The sequence below is a fragment of the Macaca fascicularis genome, chromosome 8, assembly GCF_037993035.2.
Source record: "Macaca fascicularis isolate 582-1 chromosome 8, T2T-MFA8v1.1".
In the NCBI taxonomy this organism is placed as follows: Eukaryota; Metazoa; Chordata; class Mammalia; order Primates; family Cercopithecidae; genus Macaca; species Macaca fascicularis.
In genome coordinates this window covers 7,734,006-7,757,313 of record NC_088382.1, presented here as the reverse complement: position 1 = coordinate 7,757,313, position 23,308 = coordinate 7,734,006, and the positions used below count along the sequence as shown (strand labels likewise).

At 40.7% G+C, this 23,308-nt stretch overlaps 1 long non-coding RNA gene across 1 annotated transcript; it reads left to right on the top strand.

The window, feature by feature from the left end:
• Positions 1-11,102: 11,102 nt before the first annotated feature.
• Positions 11,103-22,695, top strand: LOC135964594 (uncharacterized). The gene is made up of 3 exons (XR_010577097.2): positions 11,103-11,240; positions 13,656-13,805; positions 16,134-22,695. It is a non-coding gene; the product is annotated as an uncharacterized lncRNA (long non-coding RNA).
• Positions 22,696-23,308: the final 613 nt, after the last annotated feature.

The window sequence follows — 23,308 nt, the reverse complement described above, 5'->3', positions numbered from 1 at the left end:
CTCCTTCTCTAACAAGGTCTCACAAACGTACTGAGATCTAGAGAGGACAAGTATAAAACCACAATGCTATCGGTTTTGCGATGGGATTATAGGAGAAATTCATGCTCTTCTATGCGTGAGTTTTTAAATGCGAGTGTATTACTTTTATAATAATCATGTTAAGCATAGGAGTCATTAAGAACATATCCATCGGGAGTGATGCCACACATGAAAAAGATGGGAACCACTTTCTTAACTCAAACTCTCATTTACATATAAGAGTTATGTAATAACTCCAGTAAGGCCCCTTGCCAGGTACCATGGCATTTCCTTAAGAATATTTACTCAACAAAGAAAGAGGTGTGACAACCTAATTCGATGTGTGAATCTAGATTGAACATGTACCCAGAAAAATCGACAGCCATCAAGTTATTCTTGGAACAATTTCAATGTCTATGCACACACTTTTGTTTGGCAATAATTTACTGACAGTTTGCTTCCTGAGTACCTATGGCTCCTGTCCCAGTGTTCAGGCCAGGGAATTTTTCTTGTTAATGTGCATAAATGGTATTGTGATTGATGCGGGAATTTTTTCCTTATTTATAACAGATTCAGGTTGAGATAATTAGGGTGAAGTGTCATGACATTTGCCTGTTACTTTCAAGAGGTGACAGTGACATAGAAAGTATATTTTTAAAATTATTTATTAATTTAGAGCACATATAGACTTTTTTTTTTTTTTTTCACATTCAGTTTTTCTATTTGGCTTCCTTGGCCAGGAATAAATAGTCTTAGTGTCAGTAATGAATGAGTCTGTCCCTCAATTCCAGCCTGCTCAGCACAGAGGAAAACAAAGCCCTGACAGAGGAAGTGACGCCCTGGTGAGGCAGCAGCAGCCCCGGATGCAGATTCTTTTAGCAGTTCTGAGGGCACCCAACCCAGCCCTCTCTTCGCATACCCCATCAGAAACTTTCTTTCATGATAAGAAAGACATTAAAGATCTTGGTCATACAATGCATTGCAGCTTTCTTTAAAAACACCTCTGGCCTGCCTCAAACTGTGAGGCTTCAAAGTGTGACATTTTCAGTGTAGACCACGGCTCGAGGCTCATTGTCCCCAAGGCTGTCACTGCTACACTTCCGTGACAGTATAGACACTGACACTGGGGCCTGCTCGTCTCTCGAACTTCCCTTAGATCCAAAGAGGGAGGAACCAGGATGAATGCCACTTATTTTCCCATGAAAAGCCCCACCCTTGAGCATCTGGCACCAGGGGCTCTGTTCATTGCTTGTGGCCACCGATTGCTACTCTGGGTTATGGAGGAAGGACAGAGTCCTGAGAGTCCCCAGAGACCTCACACAGCCCTGAAAACACAGCGCTTCTGCAGAAGTGGGTCCCATCACCAACATGGAGACCATGTGAAGGCCTTGCACCCCCACTCCGTGCTTTTCCACCAAATCCCAATGGCAGTGAACTCCCTTAGCGCTGACGTCTGTGGAAAGCAGAGAAAGCCTGGCTGGCAAAGTCCTGAAGTCCTGTGGAGCGGACGTTCCCTGAGTGACGGTGTGAATGGAAGGAACTCAAGTGTGGGCCATAGGCCACCTCCTGGCCGGGCCTGGGTGGACTCTGAGGGGACACATGTAGTCACAATCCTACCCTCCCATTCTCCTTCTCAGAGGAAGCAAGTGGGCACCCATCTGCCTCATCTCTGTCCCGGGGGGAAGATGGGGAGTTTCGGGGCAACTTTCGCATGAATTTCACCAGCTCAGATCTCCTGGGAGGACGGGGCCCACCATGCTCCTGGTACTGCCGGAAGTCGTGAGCCCCTCCAGGGCCCCTGGGTTTGAGCCAACCCTGTTTCATCCCCAGGAGCTGAATGTTCCAGCAATAGATAGAATTAGATGGAACCGGCTCGCAGTTTGGCCTGAGACTGTCCCTTGACATTCAGGAAAAACAGGACGTCCCACAGAGCAGGCAGGTGATCTCCAGTTCACAGGCCCTGAGTCTGTTCCCCTATAAGAAAGGCATTGCCCCTCACTCCACTCACATCCCAGGTCCCAAATGGCGCAAGACAGAAAGAAGTCCTGGTCCTAAGAGCAGAACAAGGGGATTTTCTGGGGTTTCCTGAGTCCAAATTTGCCTAGGAGCTCCTGGGTGTACTTTGCTCTCAGAGGGCCATTTCTCTGATGCCCCGGTAAGGTGGTCAGTTTCAATCACTGTAATCACTAACATGGCAGGCAATACCTGTTCTGAACTCTGCCCAGTGACCAGGGGCCAAGACCTGTTTAGGTGGAAGGCTCGGTGTCCTCCCCAGCCTCAGCTTGTGGTGAAGCTCCCAGCCATTGCCCATGAGGGCTCTGTATCTTCTCTTCTCGTTCCTCTTCATATTCCGGATGCCTCTTCCACGTGAGATGGGTCAGGGAAACAGGAGGCTTGGACAAGTGGAAAAATGGGGTAGAGACTCTCTCTTGCCACTCTCTCACCTCTTTCTCTCTCATCCAAGTACTAATTAGGCCCACCCCTGCTTAGCTTCAGGGGTCGGCCTCTGCTAAGATCAGAGGAGATCAAATGTGTTCAAGGTGGTATGGCCGTAGACACTGTCTCTCTTTTTCTCTGTCTCTCTTAGGTCTGTATCTCTCCCTTGTCTCTCTTTCTTCTTTCTCTGCCTCTTGTATTTCTCTCAGTGTCAGGGCACTCCCTCTCTCCCTGTCTCTCCTACAGCTTGACTCCCTTTCTCTCTTTCTCTCTTTCTTCTACGCTCACTTCTAGACTGAGTAGATTGCATGCCTTGCTTTATTGAACCAAACTCTATTTCCTTCAATATGAAAGGAGTTGAAAAGCCTCATGGCTGCCTCACTCCCTCTTCTAAGCCAGAGGGGCCCAGTAGCTTGTAAATCTCATGTCCTCCCTGATCTTCACTCTATGACCGCGAAAACGATGGTTGAAACCTGTCAGGTGACTTTTATTTTTCAATAAAAGCGAGAAATTTTGGTTTTATCCAAAGAAGTAAATATAGAATGTCATTTTCTAAATTTTAGAATTTAAAGTGTAGATTTGAGTGACCTAGAGAATTTCAGGGAATGATAAGGCACAGCCCGTACTTTGGGAAGTTGTGTTTGGGACACGGGCCCTTCGTCTTTTCAGATGGAAGGCCATGGAGAACACTTACCCTCTGTGGCTGCTCTAGGTTCACAGAACAAAAAAGCCTATTGAACACCACTTTTAAAATCGAATGCCTAATTTTATTTTCTCCTTGATATTATAAGAATAAAATAAAAGGGTGAAGGAGGAAAAGGAGAGTGGAAGGGAGGGAGAGAGAAAGATAATTTGAGACCAAGACCTGAGATATCAAATCTGATAGAAATTACATTGAAAAAGCCTCATTTTATCCATATTGTTTATGGGTTTGGGTTACAGAGAAGCAGCAGCGTTCCTGGAGGCACCAGACACTGGCGATATTCCACCACTTAGGAGAGTAGGAAGGAAGAGACAAAAGGGAGGGAGGGAGGAGGGGAAAGAGGGAGGACTAATGGAAGGGTGAGATGGAGAACAGAATTTAGAGATTAGAAACAATTCATTACCAAGATTTACTTCTACTATTAATTATTGTTTTTAATTGTAAGCTACTTTATTTTTCTTTTCTTTTTTTTTTTATTCCCAGCCTCCCTCCCACTGACCCTCCCTGTCCCTCTTTTTTTTCTTCTTTTTTTCTTTTTTTTTTTTTTGAGACGGAGTCTCGCTCTGTCACCCAGGCTGGAGTGCAATGGTGCTATCTTGGCTCACTGCAACTTCCACCTCCCAGGTTCAAGTAATTCTCCTGCCTCAGCCTCCTGAGTAGCTGGGATTACAGGTGCCCACCACCACACCAAGCTAATTTTTGTATTTTTAGTAGAGACAAGGTTTCACCAGGTTGGCCAGGCTGGTCTCAAACTCCTGACCTCAGGTGATCCACCCACCTGAGTCTCCCAAAGTACTGGGATTAGAGGCGTGAGCCACTGGGCCCGGCCCTAAGGTACTTTTATATTAAATTCACATTAAACAATTTCTACCCTTTGAGCCACATCTTTTTCTTCCATCTCAGTTCAAATACTTAATGGACTTCATGATCTGGGAAGCAGAGGTTACTGGCCTGTGTGTGTAAATGGAGGTAGGGTAGCTTTGAGGTTATTTTTTTTGTGGTGGAGCTGAATTCTCAAAAAATCCTCGTTGAGCTCCTACCTGAGCCCATCTGGAGGCCCCGGTCACTTAGCAGAGATCAGTCTTTCACATTCTGGTTCCAGGAACTAAGCATCCCCAAACCACAGCAGGGCCAGCCTCCTTTTAAGAAACTGAGGTTCATATAATCATTCACTCATGTCTCATGATCATGATGGAAAAGCCCAGACTTGGAAAAGAAACTCACCACAGACTGATTCAAGATGATACTGACACAGGCTTTGTGCCTTTCTAACTTGGGATTTTGAATTCCAACACCCTATCGCTCCTATTGTTCTTTGGTTTGCTTATCGTTTATTGCTTCTTTTTTTTTTCTCTCTCTTTTTTCTTTTTTTCCTTTCTTCAGGTTTTTTCTAAAGACATAAGAAATCCTGCTAGCTGACACAGGAATAAAGGTGTGTGTGTTCTGAATGTTTGCTCTACAAGCTTGAAACAGATTGGCACCTATGGCCATGACAGAATAAAATGCTGCAAAAAGTAATGAGGAGTCCAAGAAGTTGCTGTGGTTGATGTGGGTTCAGAAAGGGCTCCCTCAGCAGAGACATGCGACATGTAAACCAAATTAAGCTACGGTGTTCAAAGACGTGGAATCTTGGTCTTAGTAATTGTAATTGTGACTGTGTAATGTTGGTTTTGGACAAGCCAATCTCTGACATCCTTGGAATGTCCTTCCCAGCTCCCCAGACCAGAGGTCAGGGATGGTACAGGAGAAATTTTTTAGGTTGCTCCTCCAGTAACCCAAAACCAACAAGAGCAATAGGATGCTAGAATTCAAAACCCCATGTCAGAAAGACACAAAGTCTGTGTCAGTATCATCTTGAATAAATCCACGGTGAGTTTCTTTTCCAAGCCTGAGCTTTTCCATCACCATCATGAGTTGTGAGTGAATGATTATGAGTCGTATGTTTCTGACAAGGAGACTGGCACTGCTGTGATTTGGGGGACGCTTAGTTCCCAGAACCTGGAATGCTTTCCAGGCTCATTGACATCTGTTCCCTTTAGATCCCTTGACCTTCCCCAATTATTCCCATTGTTTTCCTATAACCTGTGCTTTGCTCCTCCTACTTCCTCTCCTTGCATGCCCTCACCTACCCCATATCTTCCCTGAAGACTGTGACTCATTATTGTCCCAGCTCAAAGACCTTTTTCCTCCTGGAATCAGGGTGATCCACTAAGGAGGGAACGCCCTGACCTCCTGTTCTTCACAAGCACTCCCTCCTTCTGGTTTAGGCTGCTTATGCAATTGTGCCTCCTGCTCATGTGGATACAGTTTTACTTCTCCATTAGTCTATGAGCTCTCTGCAGGTATGGACTTTCTCTTATTCATGTATGCACTGGTTATTGAGGAAGAGGTGTTACTTCATAAATTATTATACATTTAATGGCAAAATTGAATTGCACAAAGCATTTCCTCACATCTAGACATAATTTCGATTCATGTAAAAGCTCTTAAAAACAGGTCCTTTTAGAAGGTACAGTTAAATGAGGGCAATATAGCACAGAACACAACGAGAGGGGAGCAAATATTAAGAAGAAAGACAGCATAGACTCTAAGGGGAAGCATCAAGATAACTGCCTAGCCCTGCCCTCTCTCGTTGGGAGGGTTTGATAGTTAAATCGTGATCTCTGCAGGAATACTCTACATGTCTATGAAGCTCTCTGCTTCTTGATATTAACTCTTCACTTAATGTGCATACCGTCAACCTCTGGCTAAATGCATTTTCATCTAAAATAATCCGTTGGATTTCCTAGAGTATCAAGATTGGAAAAAAAAATCAGACCTAGAGATTTTGTCTAGATCCTTTAACAGGGCCAAGGGGTGAGGGAGGCACCAGATGCAGGTGCAAAATTTGAGGATCAAAAACTTCTGCACTCAAGATAGATGATCTTATAATGCATTTGTTTTGTAAAAAATAATTGATTCAAAAGTAACCCATGATCAACAAAATATTCCAGTTTTAGATAAGGACAGAATCTAATCCTGCTATTGCCCAGCTCAAACTTACCCACCTCACCTTGATCCCAGGCCTGTCTAATAGTGTATTTATTTAGTCATTTAATTTTTATAATATGTGATATTTTTAGTTTGAGTGAATTTGTTGCTCTCCTGGTGCCTGGAAGTTTAGGTAGAGTCTACATTACATATCCCATGATATTTGCAATGTCCATATACTCAAAAGTTATTCACAGACATTTTTCTCCCTTAAAGACAATTTTTGTGGCCAAAGTATTTATTTGCCACACCACTGAGTTTTATTTTACTAGATGTAGTAGGCATAATAATGGCCTCCCAAAGATGTCCACATCCTAATTCCTAGAACCTATGAGTATGCTTCTTTACATAGCAGATGAGAATTACTGTTAGCATATAGAATTAAGGTTGCTAATCAGCTGACTTTCAAATAGGGAGGTTATCTTAGATTAGGTAAATGAGACCAATGTAATCAAAAGCATCATTAAATTTGGAAAGAGAGACACAACAGTCAGTGTCTTCATGATGTGATGTGAGAATGACTTGACAGGCATTGCAGGCTTTGAGATGAAGAAGCCACAAGCCAAGAAAGCTGGGCAGCTTCTAAAGCTTGAAAATGCAAAACAAAACAAAACAAAACAGCAAACAAAGATTCTCACTTAGAGACTCTAGAAAGGAACACAGTCCCGCTGACACCTGGATTTTGGATATTTTATTCCCCCAAAGTGTAAGATAATTAATTAGTGTTGGTTAAAGCCACTAAAGTTAATGACAATTTGCTACTTCAACAGTAATTCACAAATACACTTGACCCTTGGTATCCAGTGAGGGATTGGTTTCAGGCCCTCTGTGGATATGAAATTCCTCAGATGCTGAAGTGATTGATGTAAAATGGCATGGAATTATCATATAACCTTTGCATTTCCTGCTATGTACTTTAAATCATCTCTAGATTACCTGTAATACCTAACTCAATGTAAATGCTAAGTAAATGGGTGTTATCTTATATTGTTTAGGGAATAATGACCAAAAAAAGCCTATACATGTTCATATCAGACACATTTTTTTTCCTGAATATTTTCAGATGTTGGACCCGTCAACACAGAGGGTCGACTATATCTTGGTTTCACATCATGAATTGAGCAAAAATTAGTAACACAAAAGACCTAAGCCTACGTTTGTTTAATGGAGAAAAAAAATGATGAAAAACTCACAACAAGTTACTGAACTTAATATGTTTTTTTCATAGAAACGACCAAGGCTCATAGGAGAGACAGAGAAGAGGGAAGCACCATTTTTAAGCCATCCGATTTCATGAGAACTCACTCACTATCACAAGAACAGCATGGGAGAAACTCCTCCATGATCTAATCACCTCCCACCAGATCCCTCCCTTGACATATGGGAATTACAATTGGAGATGAGATTTGGGTGGAGACACCAAGCCAAACCATATCAGGACTCCAGCAATTCTTTCTCTCACCTGCTCTATCTCTTATTCCCCTCTACTGCATCTATGCCAACTAAAAGAAAAACACTTCTTGGACACACAAGAGCTGTCATCTTTTGTGTTTGCCCAGCTTTTAAGGGAAACCCTATGAAAGGGGTGCCTACACAGTCCCCACATCCTACCACACTTCTTTCCCTCGCTGCCACTCAAACCTGACTTCTGTCACTAGGGTCATAATGCCTTCTGCAAGACCTAACTCAGCCCTGCCTCTGCCCATTGATCTGACCCCTAATTATGTGGTCACTGGAAGCTGCTCTCAGGTGTCCTTGCCCAAAGGGACATACAGCACACAGCCTGTGGAGGGTGGAGGAACCAACTGCAAGGTGGGTTTCCAGTAGGACCAACTGGGGTTAAAGAAGGAGTGGGAGGCAATAAAGAAGATTGCTTTCAGGGTGCAAGTGTAGGAGACAGGAATGTAGACAACAGCTTTCAGCCTCCACTTTACTTTCTAGTGGCATTATTATTATTATCAGTATTATCATCACTATCATTATTTGCCATGGTTTGAGTGTTTGTGTCTCTCCCCCAAAATTCATGCTGAAATCTAATCCCCAATACGATAATATTAAGAAGCGGAACCTTTGGGAAGGGATTAGTTCATGAGGGCAGAGCCTTCACAAATAGTTAAGACCCTTGTAAAAGAGGTCCTAGAGAGCTCCCTTTCCCTTTCTACCTTGTGAGGGTCCAGTTAGAAGCCACCCTCTATAAGGAATGGGCTCTCACCAGACACCAAATCTGCCAGGGTCTTGATCTGGGACTTCCCAGCCTCTGTGAGTGACGCATTTCTATTGTTTATAAATGACTCATTCTAAGGTAGTTTGTTATAGCATCACAAAAGGACTAAGACATTTTCATCATCATCATTATTACTATCACAAAAGTCCTATTGTTGAGGCCAAGAGGCAAAATCCTCACAGCCTCTGTGTTAAATTGTGTGATTTATTTAAAATATTTTACCAGAAACATTACTTTTATTCCAGGTCAGGATCACTAAACAAAAATAGATCTCTATGTGGTAAAAGGTTCAAATACTGATTGAAAATTTCAAAGTGGAAACATTTAATTTCTACCTTTCCCCTGGACCAAGGGAAAATGTAAGAAACATACTTAGTTCATTTACTGAGAGTTTCATGCAGTTGTCTAAGGACAGAGGTAAATGAGGAGCAAGAATGAAGACTTGATCGATGGCAGGCTGAGGAGGGGGCTGGAGGAGGCTGCTTGTGCCCAGAGAGACTGAGGATAGGCAGATTAGAGCATCCTCACCAGACCCCCTCCCAACCCAGGAGGTGATACATGGGCTACAATATTAAAGAAATTGTTCACTGATACCCTTACCTTGTTCCAAAAATAATTTGACATTATCCTTGTGTGATGAGGATTTTCTAAGAGATGACGGATGAATTTGTACACCCCCCAAGAATGGGTAAGCAGGAAAACCCACTCAGCATCTCCTCCCGGAAGAATGCTTACCGTGACAATGCTGTCTCTTTTAGGATGCGATTGTGGATGGTATGTAGTTAGAAGTAAAAGTGTGTTCAACCTTAGCATAAAATCAGAAATGCATACTAATTGAGTTGCTGAACGATTTCCCAGTGGAAGAAGGTGGTACTCTTTCTCAAGTCTTTTCCTACCATAATCTTTGGCCGAGAGACAAAACTGGAATGAGCTAGAAAGAAGCCTGTGCCATCAATGATCTCTGTGTCCTAGGAGACCCCTATGATTGGTCAATGTGTTGTTGACAATTTCCAGGGTGGTGACGGGGAGGACAATGGAGAGACAGTGATCAACTCCAAGGCTTTAACTAAGCCTGCAGCAGAGAAATTGGTGGTTACCAACAAAGGAGTTTCCTTAGGGACAGGGTAGCGATATATCCAGATTGTCGGGGGGCAGTCCCAGTTTATGTTGTTGTTCAAGCGTAACCATCAATAATAGGCCCCTAAAAAGTATTTCTGTTTGGGTTATAAATTATTTGGTGAGCTTGCTTAGGGAGCGCTAGCCTTTACCCACTTGACCCACCATGCTCCACCTGATGCAGAGTTTCCCCTTTGTTAGGAAAGTGCAAGTCAGACAACCTTTTATGCACGACCCTGTTCATTCTCTAAACCTCTAGCTCTTTTGCTGTCAAACACACAGAGCTGGTTTATCTCACCAGAGATGTGTTCCTTTATTCAAAAAACATTATCTTTCTTTCTTAGCAAGAAAGACTGTAAATTAAGCAAAAGTTTTGATTGTGGCTAGAGTTCAAATCCCAGCTCAATCACTATTTGTATAACCTACACTGACTTGCTCAGAGAAAATGCCTATCCCTTATAAAAGTTACGTCGGCCGGGCGCGGTGGCTCAAGCCTGTAATCCCAGCACTTTGGGAGGCCGAGACGGGCGGATCACAAGGTCAGGAGATCGAGACCATCCTGGCTAACACGGCGAAACCCCGTCTCTACTAAAAACACAAAAAATTAGCCGGGCGGGGTGGCGGCGCCTGTGGTCCCAGCTACTCGGGAGGCTGAGGCAGGAGAATGGCGGGAACCCGGGAGGCGGAGCTTGCAGTGAGCTGAGATCTGGCCACTCACTCCAGCCTGGGCGACAGAGCGAGACTCCGTCTCAAAAAAAAAAAAAAAAAAAAAAAAAAAAAAAAAAAAATTTACGTCAACTAAGATACCACTTTCAAGATTCATGGTACGTGATAGGTGTTCAAGAATGTTCATTCTTACTGGAGTGACAGAGGAGTTTCAGCATTATTTTATTAAATTCTGTAAACTTAAGTTATGCTAACATTTAATAAGTGAAATTCAGTATGTTCCTACAATTTTAGGTCTTATCTAAGACCATCTTTCTCCCACACCCAAAATGGCCAAAGTTTCCCTACCAGCCTCTAATTCTATGGACCCTAAAAGGCAAAGTTGTCCTTATTAAGTTTTAAGTTTTAGGGATTTTTTTGGAGACATTCCAGGCCTTATGGAGGAAAGTAGTATCTTGTATGATTTCAGGTATCCAGAAGTTGACTTAAAAGTTCTTCTTACACTTTAGGTTGATTTACATTTCTCTAATGACAAGTGATGGTGAGCTTTTTTCAGATGTTTTTTGGCTGCATAAATGCCTTCTTTTGAGAAATGTCTGTTCATATCCTTCACCCACTTTTTGATGGGGTTGAAACTCTTGTGGTGATCCTAGATAAAACACAACTTTCTGTGTGGACAGGTATTTGGTAGCAATTGACTCCCCCTAAGATTTTTTTTTTTTTTCTGAGATAAAGACTAGGAGGTTGGCACTATAGCCATCACCAAATAAACAGGAGACACTGGAGCTTTGAAAGGTTGAGTTATTTGCACAAGATCACTCAGTTAATGAATGACAGAGCAAAACTTTGAAACAAGGGTTATCTGATTTTAGAGCTCTTTTGCTCTTAGGTACAAAAAAAAAAATCTCTATTTCCACAAAGACCACAGCTTACATCATAGCTTGGCTGATTTCTCTGATGCCTACGTCTCAGCAACAATCTGTCTTTTGGCTTCTCAACACATACTGATCATTAATGAAGGGTAACCACTGTTAGAGAGGTCAAAAGGTATGCATCCCTGAGTTTCCTCCCTGCTTTCCTTTCTTGTTTTCTTCCTTCCTTTCTGCCTTAGTCCATTTGGGATGCTATTGAAAAGTAATATAAACAGGGTGGCTTATAAAGAACAGAAGTTTACTTCTCACAGTTCTGGAGGCTGGAAGTCCAAGATCGAACACCATCACTGGTGTCTGGAGAGAGCCCGCTTCCTTCTCTGTGTTGTCACACGGTGAAAAGTACAAACGAGCTCCTTCAGGCCTCTTTTTATAAGGGCAGCAATTCCATCAGAAGGGCTTTGGCTTCATGACTTAATCACCTCCCCAAAGCCCGTACCTCCTAATATCATCGCCACCTTGGGGATTGGCATTTCAACAGATGAATGGGGAGACACAAGCATTCAAACATTTAGGCCGCAGCATTTCCTTACCTCCTTCCTCCCTCTATCAATGTATTCATCTATGTATTGATTGTTTCACTCAAGTCTCATTTGTTTAAACAAATACGTGAGAACCTTCTCTCTGCTAGGTACTGCTCAGGGGCTGAGGAAGGAAGGTAATCAGACAGTGCCTGTTACTTTCGAAGCTCACAGTGTGGAGAAGGAGAGAGATGTAGAAATAATATAAAGCAACACAGATGTGGAGGGGAAAGAGACAAGGAAGAATTTCAGTGCTTTACCTTGTATACTTTCTGCTGTTTAATTCCTTTACCATAAGAATGCATTGTACTACATGGATTAAGAAATCCTTTGGCCGCTAATGGGTCACCTAGTTGTAACCTATGCAAGACTTTGACATGGTCAGAGTCTGCCTAGAATTATCTCTTTTAACTGGGTAACAAAAAAACAAAAAACAAAAAAAAACAAAAATTGAACTCGACAAAGGAAAAAAGGTAATTTCCATTTACAGAATTTCTTCTCCTTTTTTAGCTTCTGAAATGGGTGGTTTTCCAAAAAACCATATGTTCTCATTTATAAGTGGGAGCTAAGCTATGAATACAAAAAGGCATGCAGAGTGATATGATAGATTTCAGAGACTCAGATGGTAGGCAGGGCTAGGGATACAAAACTATACATTAGGTAAAATGTACTCTACTCAGGTGACCGGTGTAGTAAAATATCAGAATTCACCACTATATAATCCCATCCATGTAACAAAAAACTCCCTGTACCCCAAAAGCTATTGAAATTTGTAAAGAAGAATTTAACCTCTCCTTAATGATTCATGAAGCACTTTCAGATCTTGAAATAATGTAATGCCAATGGTATTAAATATTGGTTTATTTAATCCATAGATGTGTGGAAACAGGCAGTTGACAGAAAGTAATCATGCATTAACTCAAAATTCAATTTTAATCAAAATGCTATTTTAAAAAGCTGCCCTTACATGGTCTGGCATTAAAAATAAACTTTTTTATAGAATGGAAAAAACACAATTTTTTTAAAGGGTGGTTTTCTTTGTATTTCCAAAGGGAAAGCTGACAGATGCAGGGATATGAAAAGAATGAGGATAGATGAATAAATGGATGGATACTCAAAATCACTATTGTATAATAATTTATTCTGAGGGAAAAAAGGCACCAAACCTCAGAACCATAAGCAGAAATGAAAATCCACCAGAAAATGCAAAATTACTCAGAAGCTCTTTTATTTGAACAGGAGGAGACTTGGATCTGTATTCACCAGTTCATAGATAGAACATTCTAAGGTTACACCCATGCGTAATTTGAACATTTGAATCAGGAATGCAAGCTTTTTCTCTCTGGTTGAACTGTTGTTGTTGTTGTTGTTGTTGTTGTTGTTGTCGTTCTTCTTCTTCTTCTTCTTCTTTCTTCTTCTTCTTCTTCTTTTTAAATTTTGCAGTGATTTACTTTAAGTGGATTCATTTGCTCTTGAGAAGAAGCATCACCACTAAGGGATGCTTTATTTTATTTCTGAAAGGCATTTGCAGGTAGCTCAGCATATCTCTTTTGTCATTTTTGCATCACGCCCTTGTGGTGTGCATAGCCACACACATGCAGAAATTGGCTAAAATGAAACCAAAGTGCAATAAAATGCTGCTTCTTGGATTTAAGTATTAGTTACCCAAAAATATTTCAAAAAAGGTCCATTTATTTGCTGTATGTTCATTTTTTAAAATTTCAATTTGTTTTAGGTACAGTAGGTACATGCACAGATTTGTTACATGGCAATATTGCATTATGCTGTGCTTTGGAGTATGGATCTCATTACCCTGGTAGTGAACATAATACCAGAGAGGTAATTTTTTAACCCAACTCCTCCTTCCACCCTCTAGTAGTTCACAGTGTCTATAATTCCCATATTTGTCCATGTCTGCTCAATGCTTAGCTCTCATTTATAAGTGAGAACATGCAATATTTGGTTTTCTATTCCTGTGTTAGTTTCTCAACTGAATTCAAACTCATTCCCAGATCACTTGTCCTCGTCAATTAATGTACACTGGAGAAAGAGCTACCTTCGGGCTGTGAGGTCATCGTATAATCCTGACCACTCATTTCCCATCATGAGACTGCTGTTCCTTCTGTTTCTCCTTCTTGGATGTCTAATACAAACAGCCTCAGGTAAGCTATGAGTCCACCTGGAGGATGATGAGGTGGATGCCCTTGGAGCTGACATGGGCCAAATTAATTCATCAGCCAACGATGCACTGAAATATGGAGTAACTGAACAGCCCCATAGCTGAGAAAAAGCATAGCATGTACAACAAATTTCATTTTACAAATCAGGAGAGAGAAGCTTAAAGAAATTTAAAATTTTTTCCCAAGATTACCTTAATCTAGTTGTTGCAATAGATACCAGACTTAACTAACAATTGTGATAGATAACATTAATAGTAGGCATCACAGCTTACAAACCATTTCCATGTGAATCAAAACAATGGCAACAACAACGCTAATACTAACAACAAATAATGCTGACCACTTTCTCTTTACCAGACATCACAGCAAAGATGTGTTGTGTTTTCACATATTATCTCCCATGTACTCCTCTTAATATTTCTGGGGCAGGTATTTTTTTAGCCCTGTCTTATGAGTCTTAAAAAATGGCATCATTTGTCCAAAGTCACAAGGATTGTATATGGTGAAGCCTAGATTCAAGCTTAAGTTGGTTTGATTCCCAAGATTACCCTCTTACCAAATACTCAACAGTACCTGAAAATAGATTTACTTATTAAATTATATACAAAAACGAACAGTTTTAAATATGGGTATGTCCCATGCAACACTTGGGACAAGCTTATACTACAAGATTATTCATTGTTTATCTGATATTCAAATTTAACTAGAGGTCTCACATTTTCCTGGCAATCTTCTGCATATGTTAGCATGGGCCAGGTAACGATGTGGTGAAAACAACGTTCAAATCTTGGTATCCTAAAAGAGCAAAGATTTAATTCCCACTTCTGGTACAAATGCATCATGGCCACAGGGCTGCACTGCTCACTGTAGTTGCTCAGCTCCCCCTGGTGGAGCAGCCACCACCTTGACTACTGTTGGCCACTGCAAAGGAAAGAGCTCTGAGGTTCTTACACTTGCAGGTAAGGGCTTCAGCCCTGAAAGGACACATCACTTCTGCTCAAAATTTGTTACCCAAGTAAGTCTCAAAGGTAGGGAGGCAATCCTACATTGTGTCAGGAAAATAGCCAGATCTATTTGGGAAATAGCCTAACAGCCTGATTGTGATAGATAGATGATTGATGATAGATGACATAGATAGATAATTAGATAGATAGATAGATAGATAGATAGATAGATAGATAGACAGACAGATGGTTAATAGAATATAGATGATAAAGGATAGATTACATAGATGATAGACAGATACATAGCTATAGATATGGATGTAGATTCAGATATGAATATATACCTGTATCTATACATGTATCCTTCTCTTCTTATGAGAGATTAGGAGCGTCTGTGACTCACATAGCAAAACCTGGCTGCCAATAACTATAGTTGTGGTGGATGGATCAGGAATTAGAAACCAAGATTCCTAATCCTAGTTGAGTATGCTTTCCATCACAATGCCATGCCTTTAAGAGACGTAAACTCTAACGGAAACACTTCATATTCACTGTTTTCTTATGGTTGTTGGTCATTCTCTCTCTGGCTCTCTAGACCTGCTCTCTGTAGGACTAAGCTCAACCTCCTGGATGTTATGTCATTCTCTTTCCAACCTAGCTCACTGAGCACAGGAAGGCAGGTGCCTACTCCATGTCTTGGCTTTGGCATTGAAAGGATCACAAACTATGAAAGAACTCACACTTCACAGAATATGGAAGGCACCGCATTCAGGAATCAGAATACTCAGGACATCAATCTAGTTATCTCTTCATTAAATACTTATTGACTAATTTGCACTCAATACTTGTAAAGTTTTGCCATGTCAAGAAGAAGGCAGGCACTTTAGAAAGCTTTTATGGAGAGCATGTGGAGCGAAGTGAATTTTATATTTCTAGCCTTGTGGCACAGTCAGAAGAGACTACTATAGCAGTCAGTGAGCTTTTCCTGTAAAGGACTAGGTAATGAATTCTTTGGGCTTTATGGACCATGTGATCTCTGTCATAACAACTCATCTCTGCCTGTATACAGTGAAAGCAGCCATAGATAATGTGTAAATAAGTGAGCATGGCTGTCGTCACCTAGAACTTTACTTATGGACACTGAAATTTGAGTTTCATATAATTTTCATGTATCACCAAAAATTTGGTTTTGAATTTTTAAAAATAATTTAGAGATCTAAAAACTGTCCTAAGTTCACACGTCATACCAACAGAAGCAGAGTCAGTTTTGCCCTGTGGACTATCGTGTGCTAAAGAAGATGAATTCTAGTAACTTTTTTAAAACATAATTTCACTTTTTTGTTTCTTTCCCCTTCTTCCCTTATAGGATATGAGAGAAAGGATAGATTCCATGAATGTGAACACATGGGTGGTGTCTGCAGGCACCAAAAAACCCACGGTTGCTCTATCCTTCCTGCACAGTGCAAAAGCCGGTACAAACACTGCTGTAGGTTGTAGCTGCAACAGCTGGAGGGGCCTCAGGGTAGCCCAAGAGAACCACAGCCCCTGACTTCTGCTTAATAAAGGCATCACCACCCATGTGGACCCTCTTTCTGATAACAAGCTTAACTTTTAGGCCATTGAACCAGAGGCAGGATAATGTAAAATCTGGATTTGGTCACACCACTAACTCCCTGATTGATTTTGGATAAGCCCTTTCTTTTCCTAGATTTCAGTTTCTTTCCCTCTAACCACTGACATGTGTATTCTCTAAGACACCTGTATGCTGTTCATATGTCTGTGAATCTATGGAATTTTGGATGAAGGAAGGGTGTGTGTGTGTGTGTGTGTGTGTGTGTGTGTGTGTGTGTGTTGGCTATAAGTTAAAAAGTCACAGAGGTTTTATTTTTGTTTTCATTTTGAAGACAGGGTCTCACTTTTTCTCCCAGGCTGGAGTGCAGTGGCACGATCATGGCTCATTGCAACCTCAGACTACTGGGCTCAAGCGATTCTCCCACCTCAACCTCCCTAGGAGCTGGGGCAATGGTCATGCGCCACCATGCCTGGCTAATAAAAATTTCTTTGTAGAGACAGGATCTCGCTGTGTTGCCAGACTGACTTCAAGGGCTTCTCCCATCCAAAGTGCTGGAATTACAAGAGTGAGCTACACACTCAGCTCTCACAGAGATGTTGTTCTCACTTGCTGTATCCTTGACCCTTAACGACTCTTGGGCATCAAGTGATGGATCCAGGTTGATTATTAAACAGCTAGGAAAATAAGTTGGCCTTCTACAGAAATATTTAACTTGGCACTTAGGCATTAACACATAGAATCAGAACTCAGACATTACTGAAATCAACTCATTGATTTACAGAGGATCAAGATTTAGAGAGGCAGTGATTATTTTCTTCTGTCCAAAGGCACCTTTCCAAATATCAAGATTTCTTTAGGACCATTTTCTTAGAACCCAAGGAATTGTTTTCAGCGTAGATAAGATCAAATTTTACAGCGGAAGACTGCTGATTAGACTGGAAAGTCCAATATTCGGCAGTAACTTAATTTCTCCCATTTTGAAACAGTACAAAAGCAATTTCTTAATAATCTTTTCTCTTAGCAGCTTCCTTTATTGTACCAAACTGAACTCTCAATCACCACTGATGGGAATGCAAAATAGTATGGCTACTCTGGAAGACAGTTTGGCAGTTCCTTGTAAAGTAAAATATACACTTACCTAATGACTCAACAATCCCTCACAAGGGTATTTATCATAGAGAAATGAAAATGTATGTTCAAACTGAAAACATGTATGCAAATGTTTATAGCAGTTCTATCAATAATTGCCTCAAATTGTAAGCGACACAGCTGTCTCTTGACCAGTGAATTGACTTTAGTACATCCTGTAATGAAAGACTATGCAGCAACAAAAAGGAATAAATCATTTATGCATAAAATAACATGGATGAATCTTAAAGGCCTGTTGCTGAATTAAGGAAGCCAGACATAAAGGCTACAGATTGCATGACCCTATTTATATGACACTAAATGCAAAACTGTAGGCTCTGAAACCAGATCAGTGGCTGTCGTGGTTTCAGTGTCATAGGAAGGGTTTGTCTATAAAGGGTGATATGGTTTGGCTGTGTCCCCACCCAAATATCATCTTGAATTCCCATGTGTTGTGGGAGGGACCCAGTGGGAGGTAATTGAATCATGGGGCAGGTCTTTCTTGTGCTGTTCTCCTGATAGTGAATAAGTTTCATGAGATCTGATGGCTTTAAAAAGGGGAGTTTCCCTACACAAGCTCTCTTCTCTTGTCTGCTACCATGTAAGACATGCCTTTCACCTTCTGCCATGATTGTGAGGCCTCTCCAGCCACATGGAACTGTAAATCCAACAAATGTCTCTTTTGAAAATTGCCCAGTCTTGGGTATGTCTGTATCAACAGTGTGAAAACAGACCAATACAGAGAAACTGGAAGTGAAAGCAATGTTCCATACAGAAGTGTGGCAATGAACACAGAGCTCTGCATATGCAAATCCCTCAGAACTTAACACCACAAACTTTGAATTTTACTATATATAAAGTAATCTAATGGGAAGAAAAATGGAAAGCAGATTGTGACAAATAAATATAACTGTATTTAAAAAAATTAATCATATGACCACACTGATATGGTTAGGCTTTGTGTCCCCACCCAAATCTCACCTTGAATTATAATTCCCATAATCCCGATGTACCCAAATATGTGGATGTAATAGAATCACAGGAGTAGTTTCCCCCATGCTGTTTTCATGATAATGAGTGAATTGTCACAAAAGCTGATGGTTTTATATGGGACTCTTCCTCCCTTGGCACTTCTCTTTCCTGACACCTTGTGAAGAAGGTGCCTTGCTTCCCCTTTGCCTTCTGCCATGATTGTAGGTTTCCTGAGGCCTTCCCAGCCACACAGAACTATGAGTCAATTAAACCTCTTTCCTTTATAAATCACCCAGTCTTAGGTATTTCTTCATACCTGAGTGTGAAAACAGACAAATATACACACTAAACTGGAAGAAGAAGAAAGGAATTGACTTAAGTAACTTTGAAAGACTGTTTTGATTGAGTACTACAAAGATGAAAAGGCTTTATATTGTCTTTCATCTGCACTGCATTCCAATTGTTAGATTTGTTTCTCACAGCAGTTGTGTTACCAATTTTAAAACAATGTGTATCCTAATGTTGAGCAACTAAGAAAATATATAATAAATAATAACAGGCAGGTTTCTCACTATTGGAGAAAAAGGGTTATAAATAAGGAAATGGGAAAGGCAGAAGGAATACTGTGATTTTGGGTTGCAGTTGAAGATATTAATGTGGAGCAAGGAATTTTTTAAAATGTATACACAGATATATATATACACACACACACGTGCGTGTGAGTAGATAAATTAATATTCACATGTATGTTTCCTAATTCTAACCTCTTAAGAAAACAAGAAACAGTAACACCTCAGTAGCAATGAGTATACCTGGTGCTCAGGTCTTGGTTTCTAAGTACTATGCTTCAGTAAATGGACCCAGAATCCTTAAAGAACCAATTCATTCCAGTACAGGGGCAGAGAAAATATAAGATAAACCTGGAACATCTTGTAGTGTCAGAAAGTAAGGCAATGCTAAAAAAAAAAAAAAAAAAAAAAAAAGAGTGCGTAAAGGCAAAAGAAACCTGTAAGAGCTCCCAATGGTCAAACTTGAACCAACCTAATCAAAAAATACAGTTTGGAATTATAACCCAAAGTATAAAATAAATACCCATGAGTCATATTTGAGATGAACAAATAACGAAATCAATAAGGGACAACTCTTCATTAATGAACGGTTAATAAAGGAAGGGGCGATGAGGAAATAGAAAATTAACAGTAAAAGACCACACTAATAATTACTACAGGCAAGATCCATCATTAAAGAGTGAAAATTTAAGCAGAAATCAGATATTTGCATAATTGCAAAGTATCTCCCCCAAGTTATTTAGTACGTTCCAAGAGAAACAATAGCTATGTAAAGAAAAATCCTAGCACACACCACATTAACCAAGAGATTAGCCATTTTGTGAAAGCATTTTTCTGGGATTCCAAAAACTAGCAAAGTCCTTAAAAACAAAATGTTGGGGGTAGTAGGTCAAAGTCACACAAAGGTCAACAGAAAGAGCTCCTGATGGCCAAAGCTGGAATATTTGAGCAACAGGAAAAAAAGTGTCATAGTCTTGGATTATTACCTGAAGTATAAAATAATATCCATGTTTATATCGATATAAATAAGTTATTCAATAAATAAATGAGGAGAAGAGACAAATTTCCCATACAGAAACATTGCAAGTAACTTAGGTAGATACACCACTTCGAGGAAGTGGAGTCTAATTCCCCACACCTTAAGCATGGCCTGAGCTTAGGGACTTGCTTCCAAAGAGTACAGCGTGGAGCAAGGAACTTCCCTGGAGGAGAAACACTACCTTAGCCAGAGGATCAAGGTTGACATCATCAGACTAGGTTTGAAAATGAAAGTTGTATTAGATAGAAAGAACGCTGCAGCCGAGTGCAGCAGGGCGCTTCAGCGAGAAAGGACTGAGCGTGCTGCAGTGGATTCTCCTTAGGGGTATTTATGGAACTTAAGGTAGAAGCTTAAGGGTAATTTGGACCATATTAGCCACGTAGGTCATGATAAATATATTTGTAGACATTTTGGTGCCCTGATGTCAGCAAGGGTTGCACAATGACTTCATGCATGCGTTCCAGAAATGTATGGGAATGCTAGTTACTTACAAAGTTTTGGGAAAGAAGCCAGCTTGAAATAATAGGGAAGCCTAATTACTTCTGAATTCATATGTCACTGGAAAGGGGTCTGGATCCAAACCTCAAGAGAGGATTCTTGGATTTCGCGCAAGAAAGAATTCAGGGTGAGTCCCCAGAGTAAAGTGAAAGCAAGTTTATTAGGAAAATAAAGAAATAAAGGAATGGCTACTCCATAGACAGAGCAGCCCTCAGGGCTAGTTGTTATGGTTATTTCTTGATTATATGCTAAACAAGAGGTAGTTTATTTACGCTGCCCCTTTGTAGGCCAAATAGGGTACTTCCTGAGGTTGCCATGGCATTTGTAAACTGTCATGGTGCTGGTGGGAGTGTAGCAGTGAGGACCACCAGAGGTCACTCTCATGGCCATCTTGGTTTTGGTGGGTTTTAGCCGGCTTCTTTACTGCAACCTGTTTTATCAGCAAGTTCTTTATGACCTTACATTGTGCCATTATCCTACTTCATCCTGTGACTAAGAATGCCTTAACCTCCTGGGAATGCCGTCCAGTAGGTCTCCCACCTCACACTCTCGAATAGCTGGGATGACAGGTGCATTCCACAAGGCCCGGCTAATTTTTAAATTTTTAAAAGTTTTTGTGGAGATAGATACTTGCTATATTGCCCAGGCTGGGCTCAAACCCTTGGTTCAAGCAATTCACCTGTCTTGGCCTCCGAAAGTGCTGAGGTTATATATGCGAGCCACTGGTTTTCCTGAAAGGTGGTCCCTGAGATTGACTGACTATTCCATTTAGAGAATGCTATGTTGTACACCATAAATACAAACAATTTTTCACTTGTCAATTAACAAATACTGTGAAATACATAAATAAAAAGATAGGAAAAACAGGGTTACCTAATGAAAGCCAATAGGGCCAACAGGCATGGGGCAGAACCTCAGATCAATATATTCCAAAATCTGGCTATATATTTTAGGAGACCCAATAATCCCTGGGGATGCCCGAGAATGAACATAGCCTCAGATTCAGAACAATCACCTAAGTAAAACCCACACAAAACAGAGTTGAGTATTGAAAACTGATCTTCATCACTCATGTATTGCTCTGTGAGGTCCTACCTGGACATCTTGTCATATACTCCTCCATACTTTACATCCTTTTTCTTTGAAATGTTTTTCTCAAATTTTGCACATAATGTATTAAATATATCACTTGTTTCTAGTGTTTATTTTCTATCTCTGTATTATAATATAAATACCATGAAGGTAGGAATTTTTTATTGCTTTGTTCACTGCTAGGTAAATGTTTGTGGACAAAAATCAATGAATGAAAGTTAACATAATCATCAATTTTCTCTGAGTAGTCAGGCAATATGGGGAGGCAAATCAGAATCTACCTCACTCTACTGATTGACCATGAACATTATTACAAATTTGACAATACGCATATATAACATTTATATTTGGTGTTCCCAGGCTCTCCTCTTTCTTCATCCACAACCCAGTGTTACCACTAGGTTTTTTCCCACTAGGGTTGTTTCCTTTCCCTCCTCTCCTCCCTGAGGTTTATTCTACTACCACTGGACCAATCCTATGTGCTTGAATCAAGAAGAAAAAGGAAGCAAGAAAAGGAAATAGAAACAGAGGGCTAGAGCTGGGATTTTTCAAAAAATTTGGAGAGAGATGATGGTGAATCTGTGAATACTGAGAAAAATATATGGAAGAACAAAGAAGGTTTTCATTGCATAGTAAAGAAATATAAGAGACTGAGTGATTTCTAAATTACTAACTGATTCTAAACTCTTGTGGTAATAGTCGACCATTTTCCTGATGGACGGATAAACCGTTCTGACAGCACACTGTGAACCAAGTTCATAGGCACCAAAAATATTCAAAATCCTGTAATAATCCCTGTAGACAGACTGTATAGGAAGCCAGTGCCAATGAAAAAACAATTGGAGAAGTTAATGTTTGTATCTTTACTTGGATACCCTTACTCATTGTTCATTTGCAAACCTGTGTTGAACTTTCTGTAGTTGCTCATTGATTGAGACCTGACCAATGGTTCTGTTTGTTAGTCATCACAATGTCAGTCAAACTCTTCTTTTCCATATGATTGTTTAGGTTTTTGCTGCATGTTAGTGTATCTCATCTTTCTTTTTGTCTTCTACCTTCCCAGGCACCTTGCAGTAGTTTCTGTCTCCATCCTCCCACCCCAAACTTGCATTGTAAATTATAGAAAGCAATGGTCATCTCTAAGCTAACTCCCTCACCAGAGCAGGAAACAGATGCTCATAGTTGAGGGAAGACTTGCTCAGGACACCACAGCTGATGCCAAGATCTGGACAAGAAAAGTAGCCAAGGAAGACACACAATAATCACAACTGCCCCAGGACTCCAGCCTCACAACAGAAGCCTCTGACCTGCAACTGGAATTCCTACCTCTCAACAGACTTCTGCCTACATCTGAATGTGGGACTGGCTACTTTGAGTGGTCTCTCTGGAGAGGTGTGCCTTCCACCTGTACATCCCAACACAGCAATGTTCCCAGCACTGTGGACCCTCAGTAGGTTCCTCCTACTCAGCACAACACCCACTGCAGGGGGTCCCAAGCCCAGCTCTGTCCTCACATCTCCTCCCCAAACTGTAGTAAATTTGTTCATATCCACTCTCCCTTCCATGCAGATAAAGTGTTGCCAAACCACTGAAAAGAAAAGTCTTAGACTGTGTGATCTTGGGCAAGTTATTTAACCTAGCTGAGTTTTGGTTTCTACATCTGCAAAATG